This window comes from Ovis canadensis, chromosome 3, assembly GCF_042477335.2.
Source record: "Ovis canadensis isolate MfBH-ARS-UI-01 breed Bighorn chromosome 3, ARS-UI_OviCan_v2, whole genome shotgun sequence".
Lineage (NCBI taxonomy): Eukaryota > Metazoa > Chordata > Mammalia > Artiodactyla > Bovidae > Ovis > Ovis canadensis.
In genome coordinates, this window is record NC_091247.1 from 157634261 (window position 1) to 157648875 (window position 14615).

Here is a 14615-nt window from a genome sequence, read left to right on the forward strand (position 1 = left end):
CAGGAAAGCCTGAGGTGCTGCAGTTCATGGGATTGCAAAGAATCAGACATGACTTGGTGACTGAACAACAGCAAAACCTATTAAATTGAAAAGGTTTAAAATACTTCATATAGACATGGATGTGGACATATGGAAACACAAACTTCCGAGGAGACACAGACCAGTTGTATAGGTTATATAACAACTTAAAAAGCTAAAAGTATATATCCCGTCCAGTGGAGTTCAGGGAAAGCCAGAGATAAAATAGGTATTTTTTTTTTGTTTCTATTTTAACTTAATGAGTTACTTCAAGGTTAAATGTCTTGCATCCTTTCTAAGACTTAGGAGAGAGATTCTGGAGCATAGGTGTACAAGGGCAGGACAATGGGAAAATTTATCTTCTGCATACATAATAAAGGGGTGCATTGTCAGTAGTGAATGTAAAAACAGAAATATAACCAACTAAAAGCCAGTCTTCTTTCTTATTATCACCATAAAACAATAGTCCTTCTTGAAAAAGTTTTTTGTTTGTCTGAGTTCTTTACAATTGCTGTGATTATTACACATTTTAAAACTACTTATCCTTTGATTATCATGTGTCCTATGTGGAAATTATTTCAGGGAATTTTCAGTTATACATTCAATCCCTAGCAGTCATGGACTCAGATACAGTATATATCAGGGGATAATGAAATTGAAGGGAGGTTTTCTAGAACAGGATAGATTTCTCCGAATTGGTAGGTGGAGGGAAGGAGCCAGTGGAAAGGGACGGATGGGAGAGCAGGGGTGCTGCATATAGTTAGTGCATCAGAGTCTATAGGCTTCTGTAGTTGTGGCTCCTTTTGCTTCACACGCCTGAGTGACTCTAGACCTTATCATGGCTTTGCTTGACCAATAGGACGATAACCCTTGTAATGCAAAAAGAGACTTGTAAAGTGCTTGTCCACAGGAGCTTGCTCTATTTTGTGGCCTTTAGGGGCATCCTGCAATTTCTAACACATAAATAGTCCCAAACTAGACTTCTGGATGATGAGTAATACGTGGCCTAGCCAATTTTATCACCCTAGTGACATCAGTCCAATTTACAGACATGTGAATAAAGCTATTTTAGACTATCCAGTTCCAGACAAGCCTCCAGCTGGTCACTGAGGTGTGAGTAAATACAGCTGAAATCAGCCCAGCCTGGGTCTTCTTAGAAGAAATATCTGGTTTACCTTTAGACTTGTGAGCAATGATGTATGGTGGTTATTCTAAGATACTAAATTTTGAAGCGGTTTGTTACACAGCAAAAGCTAACTGATACAAGGTTCTTGAATAGGTGAGTAAGGATAGGATAGAATTCAGAGGTAGAAGGGATAGATGAGTACTGAATGTCAAATAATATATACAGAACTATGTTCAAATCCTCTAGCCTCCATATACATGAACACATGCTTGCATGTGCACACATGCACAGACACACACACACACTCACTCACTCCTTCCCCCACTTCTCTTCAGGATCAGGGAAAGAATGCAGACTCTGAACTGAGACTACCTAAATGTTAATTTATTTTTGTCAGAGTATAGTTATTTACATTGCTGTGTCAGTTTCTGCTGTACGGCAAAGTGAATCAGTCATACATATACATATATCTCCTCTTTTTTTGATTGCCTTCCCATTTAGGTCACTGCAGAGAACTGAGTTCCCTGTGATATGCAGTAGGTTCTCGTTAGCTATCTATTTTATACACAGTAGTATATATATATATGTCAGTCCTAATCTCTTAATTCATCCTACCCATCTCTGTCCCCCTGACACTGCCTTTCCCCCTAGTATCCATATGTTTGTTCTCTATGTCTGTGTGTCTATTTCTGCTTTGCAAATAAGACTCTCTATACCATTTTTCTCTATTCTATATATATGCATTTAATATATGATATTTGTTTCTCTCTTTCTGACTTCACTCTGTAGACAGTTTCTAAGCCCATCCACGTCTCAGCAAATGATGCAGTTTCATTACTTTTTATGGCTGAGGAATATTCCATTGTGTCTATGTACCCCATTTTCTTTATCCATTCCTCTGTTGATGGACATTTAGGTTGCTTCCATGTCTTGGGTATTTTTTAAGTATGCTGCAGATTATATTGGAGTGTATATTTTTTTGAATTATGGTTTTCTCTGGGTATATGTCTGGTAGTGGGATTGCTTGGTCATATGGTAGTTCTATTCTTAGTTTTTTAAGGAACCTCTGTACTGTTCTCTGTAGTTTCTGTGTTAACTTACATTCCCACCAATAGTGTAAGAGGGTTCCCTTTTCTCCACACACTCTACAGTATTTACTGTTTGTAGATGTTTTTGATGATGGTCATTCTAACCAGCGTGAGGTGACACCCCACTGTGGCTTTGACTTTTATTTCTCTAATAATTAATGATTTAGAGCTTCTTTTCATGTGTTTGTTGGCCATCTGTGTGAGACTACCTAAATTTAAATCCTTGTTTTTGTTCTTTACTGGCTGAGTGATCTTGGGCACACATCTTATTCATCTGTAAAACAGAGTTGATAGTATTTACCTCGTAAAGTTGTTGAAAAGATTAGGTGATCCCATACATGTAAGGACCAAGCTCATAATAAACACCTTTTAAATGCAAGCTATGCAGGTACCTCAGTGAAAATATAGAATAATTTGAGATGAAGTGGTAGGGAAAATTGAGGGAGTGTTTATCAGCTAACATCAAATCCTCAAAAAATGCAGGATCTAGGATGTTATCATATAGTAAAAGGAAGAGCAACAAGAATTTGAGGATAAAGAGAATAGTGGAGAATGTCAGAGCAGCAAGAAAGAGGATTTTTCTCTAGCACTCAGAGGTGAATCTGGGGGTCTGTGTTAATATAGCCACATTCAAGCATCCCCCACTCTCCTGAATGAGCCGGTGAGCTCCTGCTCCTCTTCTCTGCCTTCATAGGTTCTGTCCATTTTCCAGACCCTGCCCGTGTTCTCAGTCCTGCAGAGTTCTTCCCAGTTATTCCAGCCTAATACAGTGTCTTCCTTCTCAGACCCATTATAACAACTCATCTGACACTTAGCACATGACATATTTTATTCCAGGTTTTTTTTTTTAACCTAAGAAGCAATACATTTTAAAGCTATAAGGGGTTTCAGTAAATACCTAATTCAACTCCCTCATTTTGCTAATGAGAGAATTGAAACCTAGATGGGACAACCAAGACTAGAATCCAGCCTGCCTTTGTCATTATTTGGTGATTTTTCTACTGTTACATCTATGCCCTGAGAGGACATCAGTTTCCTCAAGAAAAGAACTTTTTAAAATCTACAGCATTTACATGGTGAGATCCTCAGTAGATGTTCACCTACAGTGACATGGTGCTCTTCCAAGCTACATGAGTCAGCTGGAAGAGAAAGCAATTCTTGTGTAGAACAGATTTTACAGTTAAAAAAAAATCAATTTTTTTTCCAAAGTCTTAGATGTATAAAATTTTCCAAATAAAATGTATTAGATAATTTTTGTTTGTTATATAGTTTTTTTCCTTTAACTCACTGTTAAGGGTGGTCTTCTTTAAGATGTACATGGACCAGTTTTGACCAGTATAGATTATAGATAGTGGTTTGTATCCCAGCAGAAGAAAATTCTATCTAACCCTTTAACCAATTAACTGGAAGAAGCTTACCTTTGTGGTTATTGATTTTAATTTCATTTCAGGAAAAAAATCAAAGTCAGTTTAATAAAAGCATTTTTTACAGTTTAACCTAATTTGGCAGTATGGATTGAAAAAAACAAGGAACCAAGCAAAAGCAAACTGTAAGAACACATACTGGGAGCTGAACAAGTACTGCTATCAGAAGTTACCAATTTCCTGCATTTTGAATTTTAATTATATCAAAAAAATCAATCTATTACCCAAGATTAGTCAGCCCCTCTATGAGGCCTGACACTCATCACTTTGAACTATTTCACTGAATCTATTTGAAAGCTGAGTATGCAGCCTGCATTCTCAGTCCAGCTAGTCTACCTGTGACCATGTTAAGATGACATTCTCCAGAATTGCTCTATCAAAGCTTACTGTGAACACTATGCAGTCTAATCAGCTCTACACGCATATCTCAAGGTGGTGGTTCTGAAATCCCAGGAAAGTTTGTGAGCTTCCTGAAACAGAAAAATCCTTCAAGTGATCCTTCCCCTGAGCTCAGTTGGGGTTTTCTGGCCATGAAGGCCTTCTTCCTTCTCTCCACCACAGAGTTCCTCCTACTTCTCCCTCCCTTCTATCAGAGAAATGATAGACACTCCCCACTCCCTGCAGGGAGTTTTCCTAATTTCACCCACAGGAGCCAAAAACCTAAAGGAAAACACATTTATTTGTTTAAAATGTAACTTGCAGAGAGCATTTGCACAGAAGAATATTCTTACCCTCTTGGTGCTAGTCCACTGTGTATTTGTTTTCCAGACTCATTCTTCCCCAAATGACTACAACTTTTGCTGGCATTTCTCTGAAGGTATCTTCAAGACCTCTTTAAGATGCAGAAAAGCTACCTGAATTTGCAGGCAGCTTCCTGTTGGGCTCACGTTTTGCAGCATGCTTGCTTGATGTGCAGAAGGTGGGGAAGGTGTTTGAAAAAACAGGAAGCAGCTGTGAATGTGTGACTTCATTCCTGAAAGCTGAAGACTCTCTTGAGACAGCTGGACTGTATGTGCTTCCTTCTTTTTCACCCATGAACACTTTTACAAAGCTATTAGATACTCTAAAGACCATGAATGGGCTGCTGAATGGCATGATTATTTGCAAAGTCTGGTATATCCATAAACTTGGGTAGTTCTGTTTTTCCTTGTACAGGTTTCTCTGTTTGCCAGGGATATTGATATCCATGGAATGCGTGCAAGGTCGGCTTTCAAAAATTACTGTTACTGAGGTTAAAGAAACACATAACATGAGCTTTACCTTCTTCACAAATTTTAAGTTTTCTGGGTATTGTTAACTATAGACATGATGGTGTACAGCAGTTCTCTAGAACTTTTCATCTTGCATGACTGAAACTTTATACCCATTGAACAACTCCCTATTTCCTCCTCCCCCAGCTCCTGGCAACCACCATTCTACTTTCTAGTTCAGTAAGCCTGACCACTTCAGGTAGTTGAATCATGCAGTGTTTGTCCTTCTGTGAAATGACTTCTTTCACTTAGCATAATGTCTTCAATGTTCATTACTGTTGTAGCATATGACAGGATTTTCTCCTTTTTTTATGGCTGAGTAACAATCCATTGTATGTATATATTGCATTTTATTTATCCATTTGTCTGTCAATGAACATTTGTGTTGCTTGGCTGTTATGAATAGTGCTGCAATGAACATGGGATTGCAAATATCTTTTCAAGATACTGAATTCAGTGTTGTTGGATATGTACTCAGAAGTGGGATGGCTGGATCATATGATAGTCCTGTTTCTTCTTTTTGGCCACAGTGCACTGCATGAGGAATCTTAGTTCCCTGATCAGGGATCGAATCCCTGACACCTGCAGTGGAGGTGCAGAATCTGGACCACTGGACCACCAAGGAATTCCCAGTTCTAGTTTTAACTTTATAAAAATTTCCGTATTGTTTTCTGTAGTAGCTGTATCATCTTACATTGCCACCAACAGTGAATAAGGGTTCCAGTTTCTCCATATACTTGTCAACACCTGTTATTTTTTGTTTTTTGTATACTGGGTGTCTTCATCAGTTAGAAGTGCTATAACTGAAATACCATAGATTGGGTGGTTTAATTAACAAACATTTATTTCTGACAATTCTGGAGGTTTAGAAGTCCAGGATCAGGGTGCTGGCAGATTTGGTGTCTGGTAAGGGGAGAATCCCAGGGACGGGGGAGCCTGGTGGGCTGCCGCCTATGGGGTCGCATGGAGTCGGGCATGACTGAAGCAACTTAGCAGCAGCAGCAGCAAGGGCTTATTTCCTATTCATAGAGTTTTCTGTATGTAAGACTGGGCTTCCCTGTTGACTCAGTGGTGAAGAATCTGCCTCCCAGTGCAGGAGATGAGAATTCGATTCCTGAGTCAGGAAGATTCCTAGAGAAAGAAAAGGCAACCCACTGAAGTATTCTTGCCTGGGAAATCCCATCGACAGAGGAGCCTAGTGAGCCACAGTTTATGGGGTTGCAAAAGAATCAGACACAACTTAGTGACTGAACACCAACAAAATATGTAAGATTGTATCATCTGTGAACAGACATAATTTTACTTCTTCCTTTTCATTTGGAGGCCTTTTATTTCTTTTTCTTGCCTAACAGTTCTGACTAGACCTTTCAGGACTATGTTGAATAGAAGTGACAGGAGTGGGCATCCTTGTCTTAAAAATCTTTCAGTTTTTCATCTGAATATGATGGCTATGAACTATTTATATATTGCACTTTTTTATGTTGAGGTTACTTCCTGGGAAAGGAATATGGCTAGGCTGTATATTGTCACCCTGCTTATTTAATTTATATGCAGAGTACATCTTGCAAAATGCTGGACTGCATGAATCAAAAGCTAGAATCAAGATTGCTGGGAGAAATATCAATAATCTCAGATATGCGGATGGATGATAACATTTTCATGGCAGAAAGCAAAGAGGAAATAAAGAGCCCCTTGATGAGGGTGAAAGAACAGAGTGAAACAGCAAACTTAAAGCTTAACATTCAGAAAAAGAAGATCATGGCATCCAGTTTCATCATTTCATGGCAAAAAGAAGGGTAAAAAGTGGAAGGAGTGACAGATTTCATTTTCTTGGACTCCAAAATCACTGCAGACAGCAACTGCAGCCATGAAATTAAAAGATGCTTGCTCCTTGGAAGAAAAGCAATGACAAATTTAGACAGCATATTAAAAAGTAGAGACATTACTTTGCCGACAAAGGTCCATGTAGTCAAAGCTATGATTTTTCCAGTAGTCATGTACAGATACGAGGGTTGGATCATAAAGAAGGCTAAGCGCCAAAGATTTGATGCTTTCAGATTGTCATGCTGGATAAGACTCTTGAGAGTACCTTGGACTGCAAGGAGATGAAACAAGTCAGTCCTAAAGGAAATCAACCTTAAATATTCATGCTGAAGCTCATCCCTAATATTTGGCTACCTGATTTGAAGTGAAGTGAAATTGCTCAGTTGTGTCCGACTCTTTGCGACCCCATGGACAGTAGCCTGCACCAGGCTCCTCCATCCATGGGATTTTCTAGGCAAGAATACTGGAGTTTGCCTTCTCCAGGGAATCTTCCCAACCCAGGGATCAAACCCAGGTCTCCCACATTGTAGACAGACGCTTTACCATCTGAGACACCAGGGAAGTCCAGATTCGAAGAAGTGACTTATTTTTAAAAGATCGTGATGCTGGGAAAGATTGAGGGCAGGAAGAGAAGGGTGTGACAGAGGGTGAGATGGTTGGATGGCATCACTGACTCAATGGACATGAGTTTGAGCAAACTCAGGGAGATAGTGAAGGACAGAGAAGCCTCGTGCACTGCAGTCCATGAGGTTGCAAAGAGTCAGACACAACTTAGCAACTGAACAGTTTCCAGCTATCCATAGCTTTTTTCAGTTCAGTTCAGTCGCTCAGTCGTGTCCGACTCTTTGTGACCCCGTAAATCACATCACGCCAGGCCTCCCTGTCCATCACCAACTCCTGGAGTTCATCCAAACTCATGTCCATTGAGTTGGTGATGCCATCCAGCCATCTCATCCTCTGTCGTCCCCTTCTCCTCCTGACCCCAATCCCGCCCAGCATCAGAGTCTTTTCCAATGAGTCAACTCTTCACATGAGGTGGCCAAAATATTGGAGTTTCAGCTTCAGTATCAGTCCTTCCAATGAACACCCAGGACTGATTTCCTTTAGGATGGACTGGTTGGATCTCCTTGCAATCCAAGGGACTCTCAGGAGTCTTCTCCAGCACAACAGTTCAAAAGCATCAATTCTTCAGCGCTCGACTTTCTTCACAGTCCAACTCTCACATCCATACATGACCACTGGAAAAACCATAGCCTTGACTAGACAGACCTTTGTTGGCAAAGTAATGTCTCTGCTTTTGAATATGCTATCTAGGTTGGTCATAACTTTCCTTCCAAGGAGTAAGTGTCTTTTAATTTCATGGCTGCAATTGCCATCTGCAGTGATTTGGGAGCCCAAACTGTTTAATATAATGAAGTGGTGTTCAATTAGTCAAATGCTTTTTTAATATGTATTGAGGTATGTTGTGATTTTTAAGCTTTGTTTTGTTAGTGTGGTGTATCTTATTGATTGGTTTTTATATGTTGAACTATCTTTGCATCCCAGGATAAATCTCACTTGTTCATGTTATATTATCCTCATAAAAAGTGCTACTGAATTCAATTGTTGCTAGTATTTTGTTGAGGATTTTTGCATATGTATTTATCAGGGATATTGATTTGTAGTTTTCTTCTCTTATAGTATCATCTGGCTTTAGTATTAAGAGTGATGCTGGTCTCATAAATGCCATTGAAAGTATTTCCTCCCTTCTTCTTTTTTTTTTTTTTTAAGAGTTTAAGAAGGATTGGTGTTCGTTCTTGGCTAGCTGACATTTGGTCCTGTTCAAAACATCCATAAGACATTTGGTTCCATGAGACATTTGGTCCCTAAGCCAAAATAAAATGTCTCCTCTTTTCCTTTCTGATTTTATTTGAGTCTTCTTCTTTTATTCATAGTTAGTTTAGCTAAAATTATGTCAATTTTGTTGATCTTAAAAAAAAACTCATTGTTTTTTCTACTTACTGTTTCATGCATTTCTGCTCTAATCTATATTATTTCCTTTCTTCTGCTCATTTTAGGTTTACTTGGTTCTTCTTTTTCTAGTTCCTTGAGATGTAGATTTAGGTTATTTATTTGAGATCTGTCTACTTTTTCAATGTGTTTGTTGTTGTAAAATTCCCTCATAGTACTGCTTTTGCTGCATCCCATAAATTTTGTTATGTTGTGGGTTTTTTTTTCCCTTGCATTAAGATGTTTTCTAATGTCTTTTTTTGATCTTCTGTTTGGATTTCTAGCCATTATTGAAATCAAGATATTGAAATCTATCATTTTGTTACTATCTATTTTTCTTTCCAGTTTGTCAATATTTGCTTTATATCTACCTGGTAATTTGACCCTTTTGTCATTATGCAATGTATTTTTTTTTTCTCTTGTGATGGGTTTTGACTTAAAATTTATTTTGTCTGATGTAAGTATGACTGTCTCTACCCTTTTGGTTAGCATTTACATGGGATATTTTCCCCTCCTTTCAGCCTGTGTATGTTCTTAAATCTAAAGAGAATCTCTTATAAACAATGTATTGATTTTTAAAAATTCATTCAGCCACTCTCTGTCTTTTGAATGGGGAGTTTACATTTTAAGTATTATTGCTAGGGAAGGACATGCTGTTCATATATTTTAATATTTTCTGTCTTTTATGGGATATGACAAATTCCTTCTATACTCAGCATTTAGCTTACTGGTTCAGTTCTGGGATCCACACCTTTAGGAGAGGCAATTTTGTCAAAGAAGAAAGAAACAACCAGTAAGGAAGGAAGGAAATATCTAGACATCATGATGGTATAAGGAAAGGTTGGAAATACTGAGGATATATTGCTTGGAGAAAAGAGTACTTATGGATTATTATAGTTGTCTAAAAATAGTTGAAGTTTGGGGTAGGAAATTGAATTTTTTATAGTTGAAGGTATGAATATTCAAGTAAAGAAGTTAAATAAGGGAATAGATTTTGGCTGAATATATGGGAAAAATTTTATTATCTCTCTGAAAATGGCATGAACTACTTCTTGAGAGAACATGCTAATCACTGAATGCTCCCAATATTATCATGAGAGCCACTTATAGGTGATTTTATTATAGGAAGGAATCATGCATTCAATAAAGGGTTGAATTAAGTGGCTTCCAAGTTTGCTTTTATCTAAAAAATTATGCTTCTAAGAACCATCATCTCAGATTTTTCCGTTTCCTAAATTATACTTTTCCACACTTCAGTTTGTCTAAATTAAGGCACACTTATGATGTGGCAGTATGTATGCATTTGCTGCAGTTGCAGTATGTATGCATTTGCTGCAGTTGCAGTTTCTGCAGACCCCCAGCAAGATCAATTTGGATTCAGACTGACACTGTCCTCCTCTTCTGTAGTCAAGTGCAAATGCAGACAGTGGTGAGCTGGCAACAGAGCAGCACGTGGAGTTTCAGTTCCTCTCGGGGAAGAGAGGACATGCCACCAAACAAGTGACTTCAATTAATAGAGCTGCTGCTGCCAGGGAAAACAGAGGGAAATAATGAAACCACCAAGGAAACAATGACAGGTGGATGGGAGTCAGTCTCAGAGTCCTCTGGAACATCGCCAGAGAATGGTCCCACTAGGCCAGCACACGGAAGATTAATTGAAAAGAAGAGCAATAAAGCACTGTGTATTCTGTAGGTGTATCTGTCTCTGGCAAAACTGACTTCTCTTTCAAAGCTTTAAAGCACAGTAAAAAAAAAGAAAAACAGGGACTACAGGGAAGGAGGTTTCCACTTGAGATGTGCTTGAGATAATGACTTCCAAATTGTGAATGAGCCTGTAAAACTCCTGAGTACAGCCCATTCAACTGCACTTTGACTGTTCCCAGTGCTCTGGAGCCTTCCTGGCCCCATGATTCCTGGAGCACAGGCACTTCTGATTCATTTGCTGAAGTTCACCTCCAACACTGCCTCCTCTCCCTCTCTTTTTAAGAGCAGTGGCAAGAGGGAATGTTCTCTTAGCACGAGGCCAAGAACAGGGTGTTTTAAAAGCATTATGAGTTTATTTTAATAGAATGGGTAGAATGGTCAAGGAGGAATACAGATTAGAACATCTTTGGATGGCAGCTATTAATACAGTTAATACATTAATTAATATATATTAATACAGTTCTCGTCAGAGTCCCTGATTGCAGTGGCATTTCCAAAAGTGATTTTTTTTCCCCTCAGGGCAGATCATGTGCAACCAAAGCACACAAGGTTGTTTTCTGAGTCTGTTTGGGTTCCTGCAAGGAAATACAACAGATGGAGTGACTTAGAAACAACAGAAATTATTTCTCACAGTTCTGGAAGCTGGAACGTCCAAGATTAAAGTGCCAGGAGGCTTAAGTTCTGATGAAGGCCTGCTTTCTGGTTTATAGCTGGTGACTTCTCACTAAGTATAAAAAGGGTAGGGATTTTTCACATGGTGGCAAAGGGTGAGAATCTTTCTGGGGCTTATTTCATAAGGCAGATTTCATGCATGAGGATTCTCCCCTCATGACAAAAGTACCTCCCCAAATCCCATTTCCCAGTACCATTACATTGAGAAATAGGATGTCAGCATATGAATTTTGGGGGAACATAAACATTCAGACCATAGCAGGGATGGTGTGGAAGCTATGTCAGGTGGTTCTCCTTATCTCCTTTTGTTGCAGAGAAGAAGCCAATTCTGACTCTGTGTTGGAACTGTTTCTTTGACTTGCTTTTCACTACTTTTGGTTTTATAATTGTACAGAGTGGCCTGCCTCAGAGAACCCTGCCCCTCTGCTTGACTCTAAAGTGCCTTGTTCAGAACCCTGTCCACCTGTAGATGGCAGGAAGGAAGACATTATCACATCCCCTGCTTAAGGCTTGCTGTTCTAGTTGTTTGGAACATTAATGGCCTTTTTACTTTGTTTCTTCATCTCGCCTCATCTTTGATCTATAAAAGAACCTGGCATCCAGACCCCGATAAGATGGTTATTTTGAGGTGCTAGCCTGCCATCTTCTGGGTCAGCGGGCTCCCCGATTAATGTCTCTTCCTTGCCTCAACCCCTCGTCTCTCAGATTCATTGGCCTGTCATGCAGTGAGCACAGCGAGCTTGGGCTTGTTAGCACCTTGAAAAAATAAGAATTAATTACCAAGCCAAAACTCCACAAACCTGGTATGCTAGATAAGTACCTTCTCTATTATTTGTTTATGATGATTATTACTTGTGATTAGTATTACAAAGGGTCGGTGAACCTGTGAGTAAAATGCTTAGTTATCTTCTGAGTCAAGTGGCTCCTTACTCTTAGCTGTTACTAAACCTTGTGCTGCTGCAGAGGAAATATAGGGAGGTTCTGACTCCATCTGGTTAGCATCGCCATGAAGCCACTCCCATGTTCCCAAGGGCTCTCAAATAAAGAATTCCATCCCTGTCACATTTTCCTTTCATGGAACTCAGATACTCAGGAATACTCTTCTGTAAAACTTGGTTGGCAAACATAAGAATTTCAGTTCCAGGATACAAGAATTTCTGATTACTTGTATTGGAATAATTAGAAAGAACCTTGACCTGCGAGAGATTTTCAAAATTAGAGATGATGCCCCTCTCTGAAGTAAAACTGACTCCCTGTATTCTGATCACAATGAAAGAACATTTTCATAACCCCATAGATAGAGAGCTGTTTGTTTTTCTGGCTTACTTCCTTGACCATTTTTTATTGTGAAAGGCAAGGCTAAGCTGAAATCAGATGTTATGCCCATTGCTTTTATTCCTCTGCCAATGAAAGAACTCATGCCTAGTCATAGTCCAGGGTTCCTGACCTCACATGGCTTCCTTCCCATAGGCAAACACCAGGGAGCTGGTCCACTACCTATAACTAAGCCCTGCGGACATGGTGGCATTATTATTTCAGAGGTTGAGATCTTCCAGGCAGAACTTGAAGTCTCTTGGTTACATCACAGCCTCACTTCAAAGGTGGCATCTAACCGTCTTTCCTTTTCCTCATAGAATCACAAGAGGCAAACAAATACAATTAACAAAAGGGAGTCTCACTACAGATTCTGTCTGAATGTGTAATTTTCTTCTCCCTTAGTATTGTCCATCTTCTTGGAAGAGGTTTTCAGACCTTGAGTAGTTTCCTTGAGAATAACAGATAATAGTCATACTCTCCTAATTTTATGAGCTGCTCAGGAGAAAAAAAAGACTACACACAGAATACGAGGAGATCTTTAAAATCATGACATATTGCTGTTTTATTTTTCTGTTATAGAAATGTGCTGTGTGTCCATAGTGTAATATTTTGAGAATGTAGAAAAAACAGAAGAAAATTAAAATTACCCATACCTCTGACATTTTAGAGTCAGTCAGAGTTGAATCTTGCCTAAGGCCTGTTTTTGTATGCCCTTGAGCTGAGTGTTTTTTACATTTTTAAAGGGTTGTAAATACCTTCACCTTGTGTGCCTGCAAAGAAGAACATGCAGCTGAGACCTTTTGTGTGCCATGAAGCCTAAAATATTTACCATCTAGCTTTTTAGAGAACATTTTTGCTGACCCTTGATCAAGAACTAACCGCTATTATTTTGGTGCCTTTTTCCCCCAACCTCTAACAAGTCCTTGCACAAATTTTTAAGGAAAAAAATCTGTGCTATTATTCTCTATGGTTTTATATGTTGCTTCCCCCACCTACTTTCATGTTACATCATGAGCATGTTTCCAGGTCATTGAAGTTTTTTAAATCAAAGTCCATTGTAACTATACAGGCAAATGTAAAGAGCTACCTTATGGAACAAGACTCTTAGTAATTAGTCCTATTTCCCTAGAGTTCAAACATTTCAAAGAATGAACATTTCAAAATTTGGGGTTAAAGTACATATAACATGCCTGGTTGATGCTGAGTTGCTTCAGTTGTGTCTGACTCTTTGCAACCCTATAGACTGTAGCCTGCCAGGCTCCTCTGTCCATGGGAATTTTCCAGGGACGAGTACTGCAGTGGGTTGCTATTCCCTTCTCCATGGAAGCTTGCCAACCCAGGGATCAAACCTATGTCTCTTACATCTCCTGTATTGGCAAGTGGGTTCTTTGCCACTAGCACCACCTGAGAAACCCAACACATAAATTTTACATCTTAGAGAGTTTTTAAGTTCATTGGCATTAAGTAGATTCACATTGTTGTGCAGCCATCACTACAACTCTTTTCATCTTGCAAAACCAAAACTCCGTATCCATTGAACAATAGCTCCTTACTCTTTTATCCCCCCAAGATCACGATTTATAATACCTATGTAATATTTGTTTTGGTTTTATGCTTTCTGGATTTTTAAAAATATATAAATTTATTTATTTTAATTGGAGGTTAATTACTTTACAATGTTGTATTGGTTTTGCCATACATCAGCATAAATCTGCCACAGGTATACACATGTTCCCCATCCTGAACCCCCCTCCCTCCTCCCTTCCCGTACCATCCCTCTGGGTCGTCTCAGTGCACCAGCCCCAAGTATCCAGTATCATGCATCGAACCTAGACTGGCAATTCATTTCATATATGATACATGTTTCAATGCCCTTCTCCCAAATCATCCCACCCTCGCCCTTTCCCACAGAGTCCAAAAGAATGTTCTATACATCTGTGTCTCTTTTGCTGTCTCGTATACAGGGTTATCATTACCATCTTTCTAAATTCCATATATATGTGTTAGTATACTGTATTGGTGTTTTTCTTTCTGGCTTAATTCACTCTATATAATAAGCTCCAGTTTCATCCACCTCATTAGAACTGATTCAAATGTATTCTTTTTAATGGCTAAGTAATACTCCATTGTGAAGAAAGCTGAGTGCTGAAGAATTGATGCTTTTGAACTGTGGTTTTGGAGAAGACTCTTGAGAGTCCCTTGG

At 39.0% G+C, this 14615-nt stretch overlaps 1 long non-coding RNA gene across 2 annotated transcripts in view; it reads right to left on the reverse strand.

Moving 5' to 3' along the window:
* LOC138437417 (uncharacterized) overlaps positions 1-4555 on the reverse strand; it is a 78132-nt gene extending 73577 nt beyond the window's left edge. For both annotated transcript variants that reach the window (XR_011255952.1, XR_011255953.1), the window contains exon 1: positions 4388-4555. This is a non-coding gene — a long non-coding RNA (uncharacterized lncRNA). The remainder of the gene's footprint in view (positions 1-4387) is intronic.
* Between the last annotated feature and the right edge of the window lie 10060 nt (positions 4556-14615).